The sequence below is a fragment of the Callithrix jacchus genome, chromosome 4 (assembly GCF_049354715.1).
Source record: "Callithrix jacchus isolate 240 chromosome 4, calJac240_pri, whole genome shotgun sequence".
Taxonomy (NCBI): Eukaryota; Metazoa; Chordata; class Mammalia; order Primates; family Cebidae; genus Callithrix; species Callithrix jacchus.
In genome coordinates, this window is record NC_133505.1 from 61,538,388 (window position 1) to 61,551,746 (window position 13,359).

Sequence of the window (13,359 nt, forward strand, 5' to 3'; positions counted from 1 at the left end):
TCCTAGGGAGAGGAAAATATGGCAAGAAACAGGCCTTCTGCCAAGAGCCACCTGAATGAGCTCAGAAGCAGATCCTCTGGCCTGGTCAGCTTCAGATGACTGCAGCCTCATGGAAGACCCTGAGCCAAAACCACCCAGCTAGGCCTTGCTGGGACTCCTGACCCTCAGAAAACATGTGAAATAGTAAATGTTTTTGCCTTTTAAGTTGGCAAATGCAGGGCTAATTTGTTAATAATAGATAAAAGGCTTAGAAATTAACAAGGTCAGTGAAGTTGGAAGAAGTGGTTCTTACAAGTCAACTCTCCTTCCCCTTGCTAGCCTTCCTTTTGGTTACTACACATAATCAAGGCATCAATTATAAGCATGGCCTAATAAAATATAAATGCTCCCCCTTGATTTAACTGAAACTGGGAAGAAAAGTGAAAAGGCTTATTATCTAAAGCATAGAATTTGGTTATGAAAACAATACTACACTTGTGTTACTAGCCTGAGACAAGGGATCCAGCATTTACTAAGAGCCTACAGAGTACCCAGCTTTTCAAAGACTCAGTAAGGAATTATCCCTATTGTCTAGATGAGGAAACTAAAGTTCAGAGATTTTTATTAACTTGCTCAAACAACAAACAGAGCTAGTTAGTTAACTCTAGGTTTATAAGGCTTAGGGTAGCCAATTGTCCGGTTTTTTTTTTTTTTTTTTTTTTTTTTGTTGGAACTTTTCCTGGGATGAAAGGCTTTCAGTGCAAAAATCAAAAAAGTTTGGGGCATACCAGGAAAAGTTAATCACATTACTTACTATTAAGTAGCTCACAAAGGTAACTTACTTAAATTTGTAGTTGGTCCAAAATTTATGCCTTAACAATGATCACAAGTTGATTTTTTTTTTTTTTTTTTTTTTAATTTGGAGACAGGGTCTCGCTCTGTTGCCCAGCCTGGTCTGGTCTTGAACTCCTGGGCTCAAGCAATCTGCCTGCTTCAGCCTTCCAAAGTGTTAGGATTACAGGCATGAGCCAATGCACCCAGCCAATCACACAGTTAATTGTTAAAAGTACATCTTAAAGCTATTATTTGGCAGCTTATGATTGGCAATGAATTCCAAACTGTCACCTATTAAAGAGAAAACTACAAACGTCCCCAGGCTTTATCTCATATTATACTCAGAAAAGACAGTCGGTTTTTTTTTCTGTGAAAGGGTAAAACAATTGCTATTCATATGATACATACTAGCATGGAAAATTTTCAGCTTAAAGGATTCTGCAAATTTCTGTTCCAAAATAGCAACTAAGTCCACAAAGGACACTGGTAACTCCCCCTGCACCTCAGCAGACTCTCGAGTGTGGCTAAATGAGATGACAGGTGACTGGGTGGGCTCTTCACAGAACTTTACACCAAGTCCGATGCTCTGGCAGGAGAGGTAGGCAGTTACACAATTTTCTCTTCCACAGAAGCCCAGAGACGGCCACCTGACACCACTGTAAACTTCAACATAAACAATGCCCCTAGGGCTGTCATACCTGGTAGGTAAGCGAGGCAGTGTTGCTAAAACAGCTGTTTTTAAAAAAGACCCATGTAATAACCACTGGGGTGGCTATAATCGTAGAAACTGACAGTAACAAATACTGGTAAGGATATGGAGAAACTGAAATACTCAGGCACTTGCTACTGGCAGGACTGTCAAATGGTACATTGCTGTGGAAAATGGTTTGACAAGTCTTCAAAAAGTGAAACACAGAATTACCATATGACCCAGCAATTCCACCCCTAGGTATATACACAAATAAATGAAAACACATATTCACTCCAAAACCTGTACACAAATATTCACAGTAACATTATTTATAATAATCACAAAGTAAAAACAACCCAAAATTTGATCAACTGAAGAATGAATAAAAATGTAGTACATCCATACAATGGAATGCTATTCGGTCATTAAAAGGAATAAAGTACTGACATTTGCTATATCATGAATGAATCTGGAAAACATTATGCAAAGTGGAAGACGCCAGACATGAAAGGCCATAGATGATTCAATTTATGTGAAATGTCCAGAATAGGCAGATCAGTGGTTGCCAGAGGCTGGGGAAACAAAGGAATGGGAAGTCACTGATACTGTTTATGTTTCTTTCTAAGGTAATGACAATGCTCTGGAATTAGATATACTTAAAAAATTAAAAATAAACTTTAAGAAAAGGAGAGGAACTTCAAAAAATAATTAAAAATGTTATACACTCGAGCCCACTTCTATAACTCTATACTAAGGAAATAAAAGCAGATGTGCACTAAGATTGTCTTATGATTGTCATCAGCGGTATTTGTAACAAAAACTGAAGAGTGGTTAGCCTTTAAATATCCATCTAGAAGTAACCTGCTACAGAAATTATAGTAAAGGAATATAATGAAATATCATGCCATAATTCAAATGAAGTTATTGGGTATTTATTTTAGAGAAATGAAAACTTTATGTTCACACAAAAACCTGCACATGAATGTTCACAGGTTTATTTGTAACAACTAAAAACTAGAAACAACTGAGATGCTCTCCAACAGGTGAACTGTTAAAACAAGCCATGGTACATCCACACCATGGAACATGACTCAGCAAAAGAAAAAACCTGATACACACAACAACCTGAATTGCTAGCATTAAGCTAAGAGAAAAGAGCCATGCATTTATAAACACTTCTGAAATGACAAAACTATGAAGATGGAAAAGACATTAACAAGTTGTCTGGGGTCACAGAGGGTGTGAAGGCAGGATGGAAGAGGATGTGGTTATAAAGGCCACATTTGCAGACAGAAATGTTCTGTATCTAGACTGCACTAATGTCAGTATGCTGCCTGTGATAATGTGCTGCAGTTCCATACAATGTCGCCACTGGGGGAAACTGGGTAAAGGGTATTTGGGATTTCCTACAACTGCAGCATATGAATCTACAATTCTCTCAAAAAGTTCAATTTTTAAAAAATCTACAACCATGAGAAAAATAAACCAACAAGACTATTTGATTTTTTAAAAATTCAACTTCCCCAACACAATCACATGTGGTGGTGACTTTTTTGGCATCTGTAACTGTAAAAGAAGGTTTGTGTTGGAAAGGAATAGTCTGAACTATGACTCCATTCACTAAAGTTTAAGGCTTTACTTAAATGCTGGTGTTTCAACTATTCATTTTCACCGAGGTCTGATGAAGCTTCCCAGTAAACATTTATTTACTCAGACTACTCAGATGATGGGGATACTGTTTTGATCAACCCAATGATCTAATTCACTTCAAAGAAGCATACATCTCACAAAGAGGCCTGCTGTTAAACAGCAAGAAAATCATGAAAGACACCAAACAAAATCCTCCTGAATAAAATGTAATCTTTGATGATTCAGAGGCACTTTGTGATTCTGACGTATTTCAGAGTAAGAATTATAAAAGTCAACTCTCACTTTACAGTACTGTAAGGTGAGTAGGCACAGATAATTGGAATTAGAGTCTATAAATGACTGCACTGCTTTATATAAGTTCCTGCAATTAGTTTTCTTGCCATTTTCCTTTCCAATACATAGAACATAGAAAACTTAGTTTTATTTCATTTTTAAGATACAATGTCACTCTGCTGCCTAGGCTAGAGTACAGCAGCACAATGATGGCTCACTGCAGCCTTGACTTCCTGAGCTCTAGCAATCCTCCTACCTCAGCCTCCTGAGTAGCTTGGGACTACAAGCATGTGTCACCACTCCCAGCTAATTAAAAAAAAAATTGTAAAGAAGGGGTCTTGCTATGTTGCCCAGGCTGGTTTTGAACTCCTGGGCTCAAGCAATCCTCTTGACTCAGCTTCCCAAAGTGCTGGGGTTACAGGCATAAGCACCCATGCCCAGCTGAAAACTTAGTTTTAGATTGTCAGATTTCAGATGTTTTTGAAAATGAAAAATAAAAGTTTACCGTATTATAAAAACAAATAACTGTGCTTTCTTTCATCTTTTGGATCATTTTCTTGCAATGCACTGAGCAACAAAAAAGGGTTAAAGCAGCACTTTTACAATGTGCAGTCACCATGTGACTGCAGTTTACTGCAGAGTGATGCCACACTTGTGCTCTGCTCTGGGCTTTTTGCTGCCTGTCATCAGCAAAGAGTTCAACCCCCACAGCTCTTCAGAGCACAGTGGATGTTTCAAAAGGCTGAGGTGACTTCTGTAACACTCCTTGGAAATTCTCCAGCAAGATTAGATCTCTTCTTGGCAATGCTTCTCCACTTTTTACCTAGTGCTACTTTCAACAAATGTGCCACTGTGTTTAAAACCTCCTTGACAATCACTAAAGGTGAAGTACTGGGAATTAGGTCCTAAGGTGATTACATTTTAGTGGAACTGCAAGGATTTTAGCAACTCAAGTTAATGTAACTGAATATTTTAACTAGCTAATATGATTTTTCCTTCACTTCAATTCTTTCTAAGTTCGAATACTTAACTCTAAGCTGTCATAGAGGCATTTAGCTGTAACAAAACGAAGGAAAGCCAGTGATCAAATTAACATGAAGTCAATTAGGTGCCATCTACAGCCAGTACACCAAGGGAGAGACACCAACAGGTCCCAAAATGAAAAGTAAGGACATAGTGAAGGAGAAACAAATACCTATTCCTGTATAGAAATTATAGAAATGCATTCCTGGAGAAGTCAAACGTGAAAATTTTAGGCAAAGAACTGAGATTGTACAATGGCATATATAATCCTTTAACAGTATGCCTTTACTGAGCACTAAATGTGTTTAAGGTTAGGGACAGAGAACCTGGTCCTTTCCTTTCAGCTCAGAAATCTAGCTATTCCTCCAGTCAGGACTCATATTTTCAGTTCATTTCAAAACATAGACATTAATGTCTTGTGTTACAATTTGAGTGAAGAAAAGAAACTAAATTAAAAAGAAAAAAAATCAGCACAAATTAACAGCTTAACACGCACCCACCCTCGAAGGCAAGAACATTTTACTGGTTGGGAGTTAAGAGGATGGATTATAAAATAGTGTATAATAACAGATTTGGAAAAGCTACCACATAATTCCTATGCAGAATTCAATGAAAACAATTATTTGAAGAAAATTAATGTAACTATAGAAGCAGTGACATGTTTAAATGTATTATGTTTTTCTCCAATGATTTTTTTCACATACATGAACAATTTAATAAATTGCAACTGGGTTGGAGAAGAAAAGGACAGGGTCTTAGCTAGCTTGTGCTGCTATAAAGAAAATACCACATGCTGCTAGATTAAACGTTTACTTCTCAGGGTTTTGGAGGCTAGGAAGTCCACAATCAAGGTGCCAGCAAATTAGGCTCCTGATAAGGGTCCTCTTCCTGGCTTCAGATGGCTATATCCTCCTAGGAATTGGGGACTTAGGGACATGGGGACGGGTGGAGAGAGTACTGGCTCCTCTTCCTACTATAAAAATACTAATCCCATCATAGGGACTCCACCCTCATGACCTCATTTAAATTTAATTGACTCCCAAAGGCCCCACCCTTCTAATAGCATCACTTTGGGTGTTAGGGTTTTAAAATATGAATAGGGAGTAGGGGGACACAAACCTTCAGTCCGTAACAGAGAGGTAGTTTTCCATTTAAGAGATAAAGGAACAAGTATTTATAAAGTCTAAAGAAAATTTTCACTTTTAAGAAACCTAGGTCTCTAAGGTGAATCGTTTTCATTCATTTAGTCAAGTTATCAAAACACATAATCTTCATTTTATGAAATTAGTCATCTGGCCTTTGAAAAATAATTTTCAGAAGAAATGTTACATTAGTTGTTCTTAAATTTCTGGGGGTTCTACATTACTTGTGAAAATCTGATTAAAACAAAAGGGAAATTCTGTCTATCTCAAAATGACAGTTTGGATTAAACTGACTGACATTTACAAGGTCCCGCAAATACCAGTAGTCCTCAAGTTAACCCTAGTTGTCAGTGGTGGACAGATCTCCAGACCAGCCCTAAACTACTTAACTCATAATGAAGTGGCACCGACAGGACTATAGATTCTCACCATCTCTATGAGAAATACGTAATCTGTAAAATGTGTAATTTGAGTTAGAGTCCTCTAGGCTCTGAAACTACACTGCAACAGCATACACTGCAATATTACCTTGGGCAAGCTGCTAAACCTACATAGACCTCAGTTTCCCAACTCATAAACCTGAGGACAATAATGCTTATACCTTATCGGGTTGCTGCAAGCATTAAATGAGATCATAAAATTATATGAAGTGCTTGGCACAATGTATAAGCACCTCAATGTGTGGCAGCTATTTTTATCATCATCAGCAGCAAACATTCATCAAACATACATTGTCACAGGCATTGGAAACACAGAAATCCACAAGACCACAAATTTGCCTTCAGAGAGGTCAAAGGTCTCTAGCAATGGAAGGAGAAACAATAAATAACTGTAATAAAGTGATAGATGTGCCATGACAAAGTATGTACAGGAGAAAAGGATGGGTGGGGTTAGGGCATGAATAGAGAGCAGTCAATTCTGCATGGGGACCAGTAGGTCAGGTGAAGCTCTGCGAAGAGGAATGTTTAAGGCTTGCTAGTGGGGATCAGACAGAAGGCAGAGGTGAAAAAGTGGAAAATGATGTTGGAGAAGGAGGTAAAAGCTCCAGAGTTTGTTTTTAAACTGGGGGGTTGGGAGGGTTGGTAAAGAAGGGATGAGAGTGGGGGCAAGAGGCTGAAAAGTGGGTGAGATCAGCGTCAAGTTGTTTTAAAAAGGACTGCAAGAGCCGAGATGAGAGATGGGGGCCCTCCAAAGGCACAGTAGGAGAGGGAATGCAGGAGCCACACAGGAGAGATGTTCAGGGTGTGCAAGGTGAGGGAGAGGAGGGAGTCCAAACTCCTGGTTTCTCACACTGCACTCTGGAGGGTGGTGCCATGTGGTGAGTGAGGAAGCATGGAGGCTGTGGGCATGTGGAGGGGTGGCAAGCAGACTGGAATAAGAGAATATGGAAACTTCTATTTGCCTAGAATTTCACCACTTTACTAATTTTATTAATAAATTGATTTATAGTCTCATGTGTATGTTTCATAGCCTGTTGGAACAGGAGGCATGTCACAGATTTTAAATTAGTGGAGTGCAAATTAGTGAAAATTCACTGTATTGACATATTCTCTTATAGGGAAAAATAAGAAAGATGAATTGTACATTTAAGTTCATAGTGTTAAATGTAAGAAGTTCATCCTTAAGCTAGGACCTCCACCACACATTTGTTAGGGACTTATGTATTCTTGCTGTCCTAAGAAAACTTTAAGCCAGCTATGTAACACACTTCAGGAGGTTGAATTATTTAGCAAATTGCTATTTCCTTCACTAAATGGTCTGCTAATGACTGAATGCTTATAAGGAAGCTTTTTAAAGTGACTTCTCTCATCACATTAATGTCTCTCCAGGAGAACCAGATAACCATTTAAAACCTAATCCAGCCCACTACTTCAAATCATGGGTCCCCCCAACCTGACAGCCTTATTTTCAAGTTCTTTTCTTTTCAGATCATGATAATGATAATAGCAACTAACACTCACTCCGTCCTGACTACGTGCCAGTCTTTCTGCCGTATATCTTCAAGGATAACTTCAGTCCTATGGCCAGCACCCTCACAGATGAGTACACTCAGGCAGAGATCACTGTCACTCGTTCAAGGTTACAATGAGAAGAGGCCAACTGACTCCAGAGCCTACCCCTTGAACCACTACATTCTATTGCCTCCCCATGTTACAATAACATTTTTTTCTACAGTAAAATGTCTACTATAGAAAATATGGAAAGCAGAGAAAAAATACTTATTTCATTTTGAAGTAAAAACAAAACGGTACGAAGAGTGTGGCTGAATCCATGTCACCCCTTCTACCATCTCTAATTAAGTGGAGTGATCTTCGGTGAGTACATGTCTGCAAACCTCAATCTCCTCACCTGGAATATTCTCCTCAAATGGAAATAACAAGAATACCTAATGAGATAAGGTGGTTTGTGTACAGCATTTAGCATAAAAGCTTTGCTGTTACCATATATAAATTTACATAAATAAATACAATTTTATTTCTTGTACCTTTTTTTATGCTTTAAAAAAGCACATGCTTCCAGCCTGGGCAAAATGGCAAGACCATGCCCCATCTCTACAAAAATTACAAAAAATTAGCTGGGAGTGGTGGTGCCCGCCTGTGACCCCAGCACCTCAGGAGGCTGAGTTATTTCCAATAACATTACCTGTGACAAGAGGGTTAAATGCTACAAGCAGGGTCAGTCCTGCAGGTGTCATGCACATCACCATCCACAGTTCTGCATTTGGATCATTTACCTGAACAAAGGCTGCCAGCAATCATTTTCACAAACGTAATTTGACTTTTGGAGCAATATTTATATAAATACTTTTATTTATTCCTCTAATATTAGACATTTAAGGTTTCCAAGGTTTAATTATTTTTAGATAATGCTGCAAAAAACATCTTTACACATAAAACTTTAGCTATATATTAAAGTATTTCCATGGGTGACACTCCCAGAAATTGGCCAGTCTTTTAGGATGCACTGTGAAATTCGTTTTCAAAACATTTTTATCTATTAATGTTCACACTTGCAAGGTCTATGTAAACAGCCTATATAACTGCATCATTGCCATAATTGGACCATCTCATGAAGAAAAAATTCTTCATTAATTTGGTCTAATATAAAACACTATACAAGTCAGAAATATAAATCATACAGAAATCCCAACAGCTGAATACAAATAAACACTAAATATACACACTGAAAATTTGTGTAAATAGCCATTTCAGCTAACATTGGTAAGAGAAAAGTGAATGGCAAATTTTGTGTGCTCTGCTTGCCTAAGGATTAATTTGTGAACATAATCTGGTATTTGTTAACAGGTCACCTATGTTAGGAGCCTTTCTTTCTCTCAGGTTATTAGTATATAGTAAATAGAACTATCTGCATTCCACAAAAACTTCCCCTCAAACCAAGGAGCTCAGTCTAGTTACCAATTTTTAAAACCTCTAAGAAGTATTAAACTTCACATAAACAATAGCAATCCTTGAGAACAAGTATGGATTTTTAAAAAGCACAGTTCAAGCTCATTTGTTAAATACCTATTTTGTCTGGGGACATGGACTGCCTTTTAAAAAACAATCTACAAAGCCATCCACAGCTTTATAGAAACCCTGTAGAAAAATAGAAAATCCACTTCTGGTGAGAGGGGCACAAAAATACCTTTAAAAAGGCCAAATTTGAAGGCTGGGTATGGTGGATTATACCTGTAATCCCATCCCAGCACTTTGGGAGGCTGAGGCAGGCAGATCACGAGGTCAAAAGTTTAAGACCAGCCTGGCCAACATAGTGAAACCCCGTCTCTACTAAAAATGTAAAAATTAGCTGGGTGTGGTAGCACACACCTGTAATCCCAGCTACTCAGGAGGCTGAGACAGGAGAATCACTTGAACCTGGGAGGCAAAGGTTGCGGTGAGCCGAGACCACGACATTGCAGTCCAGCCTGGGCAACAGAGCAAGACTCCATCTAAAAAAAAAAAAAAAGACAACTTGAAGTAAGAAGACTCCTCTAGTTGTTTTTTTAATCATATATATAACATTTTGCAGAAGACAGGCTATTTTTCCTAATCAGTAGCTGAGTCAGCCAAATTTGGTTTATGTTATTAGTATTATTGTCAATAAAGCAGCATAAAACAGCTTGATTTTTCCAATCCCATGTGGAGGCACTAAGTGAGCAGTTGGAAAAATATTTATACTTGCTCACAGAGAGATTTCATACGCATGTCACAGGACACAAATGAGAAACCCCAAAGAGTCCTCTTGCCTGCACTTTTCGGCTCAATCGCCACAAACAGCACAGGACACAACAACTTCCATTTAGAATCAACCAACTCCTACCTGGGCATTAAATTCTCATAAGAACGACCAGCCCACTATCTGGGAATTACATCACACTGAAAAAGAAGACTCCACCAGCAAAACGTTGGGCAAGCACTGAGATAAGCTATCCAAGGTTAATAGGATGAAATGGCATTAACTCTGGCCTAATTTGTTCCAGCATCAAACAAAGCTTACATCATTACAGACCGTAATGCTTCACTAACGAGTTAAGAGGATTTCATTATGAAACCATAATATTCTTCCTTTAGTGAGTCCCTTGCTTCAGGACCATAACACCATTAAAAATAGGAAACACACCAAGGATAATAATCATAGTAGCTAATATTGAACACAATGTGTGCTAAGCATCATACCATGCACTTCATATGTACTATTTAATTTCATCTTCTCAATAAGCTCAGTTACCGAGCCTGCATTTGGTGGAAAATGGGATTCAAACCCTGGATGCTGGCTCCACAACCTGCACTTTTAACTGTCACTCATATTGAGATTAGACTAAATTTAACTTTGCTAGGAAAATACAAAAATGCATCAAACTGGCAACCTACAGATACCTGCAACACACTACTAGGTCCCAAGTAGTCATCTAAGATTTAGGCAAGGAATACTTTATGCCCAAGACAACCTAAAGGGAAGAAAATGGTGTACAAAATAGAATGTCAGTGAGTCAATGGTTTTATTAATTACAATGTTTACGTGACACTTAATTTGGTTTTTCTTTCCCATTCAAATGAATCATCAGATTTTGGCATCCTAGAAACAGGATAAATGAGGTCATGTTAATTCTCGAGTAGTAGGCCTGCTCAGAAATGACATAAAAGCAAAAATAGTGATAACATGATTTTAGTGAAGCTATGACTAAAAAAGTCTCTATAAATAGAAACTTCATGGAAAGAGAAATGGCTCTACCATGTCCAGTATTAGTTTCTAGAGTCAGGACAAGTAACAAGCTTTTCCCGTACCCTTTTAAAATACAGATATGCAGCATTTAAGAAAATCAGTTATGAGTCAGGCACAGTGGCTCACGCCTGTAATCCTAGCACTTTGGGAGACTGAGGCAGGCTGATCACTTGAGGTCAGGAGTTCGAGATCAGCCTGGTCAACATAGTGAAACCTTGTCTCGACTAACAATATAAAAATTAGCCTGGCATGGTGACATACACTTATAATCCCAGCTACTCAGGACGCTAAAGCAGGAGAATTGCTTTAACTTGGGAGGCAGAGGTTGCAGTGAGCTGAGATTGTGCTACTGCACTCCAGCCTGGGTCACAGAATGAGACTCGGTCTCAACAACAACAAAAAAATAAAATCAGCTACAGATCTCTATGGATACTGATTACATAAGTTTATGTAACTAAAAATACATTTAAAAACATAGATTAAGTAGAGTTAAAAGAATGGCAACTGGGCATGGTGGCTCAAACCTGTAATCTCAACACTTTGGGAGGCTGAGGCAGGTAGACTGCTTGAGGCCAGGAGTTTGAGACCAGCCTGGGCAACATGGAGAAACCCCATCTCTACAAAAAAATAGAAAAGTTAGCTAGGTGTGGTGGTATGTACCTGTGTTTCCAGCTACTCAGGAGGCTGAGGCAGGAAGATGGCTTGAGCCCACAAGGTGAGGTTGCAGTGAGCCGAGATGGTACCACTGCACTCCAGCCTGAGGACAAGACAGAGATCCTGTCTCAAAAAGAAAAAGAATCAGGAAAGAGGGCAGAATACTGTTCTACAGCAATGAGTCTGGAATAACTAGTTAGTCTTAGATTGAGAAAGAAACCAGAAGAATGGGCTCGCATTAAAAAAAAATATATCAGAATGTCTTCATCTCCAAAGTGTATCAAAAAGGAAAAGAATTCACTTGAGGTTTGACAGCAGACACTTACCGAAATTCTAGAAAAGGCCTAGAGCAATATTGCATAAGTACGTATCCACCTTTCTTTAACTGGGGCCTACGGATTAACCCGAGGCCAAGGACTTTTTTTGGGGACACTGTACCCCTCTTCCATCTAGACTGAAACAAGGTAGACTAGACTTTTAGCACTGTGCTTAAAGTCACCTGGTCTCCCTGACTCAGTCTAATACCCTAGACCCACTCTCTAACGTGAATGTCCTACCCTACTAGTAAGGTTTCAGGGAAGTTCCTCCACAATTTACTCTCCAAAATGCTACGTTTCACACTCGATTGACTAATGGCCACTTTGGTCACTTCACATGTGTCTAGATGTCCTACCCAAGGACAGAACAATTTATAGATAAAGACAGCCAAGGAGAATCATGTATGATTCTTCAACCTAAAACACAACTTCTAGGCTTAAGATACCCATTACCGAGTCATAAGCCAAACATCTGACACTTGTGTCCAAATGTTGCTTTTTTAAAAAAGTGCTCATATCTTACCTATCATTCATGGAAAACCATGAAGGTGATGTGATGCCCCACCCTGTGGATATTTATGTATTCATAAGCACTCTTCTGGATGCAATGAGCCTGACAGAGTCTCTAACTGTCCAATACAACTAGACTCACATGAAAAGTTAATATCTTACTAGCACCCAGTCAGAGATGGAGAGCCACAGAGCCAAGAGCTGTGCTCAGGAGGGAGATCCAGGCCATCGAGAGTCTTCGCCAGAGGAAGGGGCCTTCAACTGTCACAGAAGAGACTGGTAGGTTTGGGTAGACCAAGGAACAGGGAAAGGAAATAAGGAAACTGCTATTCAAGAAGAGGAGGCGGGAGTGGGCTGCCACAATCTGGGAAGAATTGTGACACTAGGTAGGCCTGAAAAGTGTCTCAAATTTTACCTCGACTTTATTAAGCAGCCACGTTAATTGGCTGGCACGTGTTAAACATTCCATTCGAGCAGAAAACCAAGTCAGCAATGATTTAAAGCACATCAAAATGTGGATGCTCCATAAATATTTGTTAAATGAATTAACTCTGAACACAGCATCAGGGAAGACTTCATGCAAGTGGCATTTGGCCAGGTTATTAAGGACTTCACAGGGTGGAAGGCCTAGGAGGCAGAATGGTTGATGGATATTTCAAGCAGAAGGCACAGCATGAAGAGATATGAAGGTGTGAAAGGACACAGTAGACAGAAGGGATAGGGTATCAGAATAACTCAGTCATCTCTTAGCCTGCTGAAGCTATCCCCTTGAGCATCTTATAAATATCCACTTCTTCCTAGCTGTACCACCAAGGCCCATTTTCTTTCCTGTGGTCTCCCAGCTGGCTTTCAGGCACTCATTCTTGCTCTCTTCTATCCACCTCCACATTATACCTGAGTTCTTTTTAACCACCAAAATCGATGGGGCCACTCTTGCCTGAAGCCTTTTGACCCCTTGCACTGTGGATACAGCCTACAATCCCTCACTTGGCTTAGAGGCCCCTTCACGCCCAGGCCCACACCTGTTTTCCCTAGCCCAACTTCTGCCCCCCTCCCTCCTGCT

At 39.3% G+C, this 13,359-nt stretch overlaps 1 protein-coding gene across 4 annotated transcripts in view; it reads right to left on the minus strand.

Moving 5' to 3' along the window:
• ELOVL5 (ELOVL fatty acid elongase 5) overlaps positions 1 to 13,359 on the minus strand; it is a 79,286-nt gene that overhangs the window by 43,894 nt on the left and 22,033 nt on the right. Inside the window, exon 2 of one of the 4 annotated variants that reach the window (XM_035295902.3) lies at positions 9,420 to 9,541. The exons of the other annotated variants lie outside the window; for them this stretch is intronic. The gene's annotated coding sequence lies outside the window, so the exon portion shown is untranslated. The remainder of the gene's footprint in view (positions 1 to 9,419; positions 9,542 to 13,359) is intronic. 4 annotated transcript variants of the gene reach the window in all.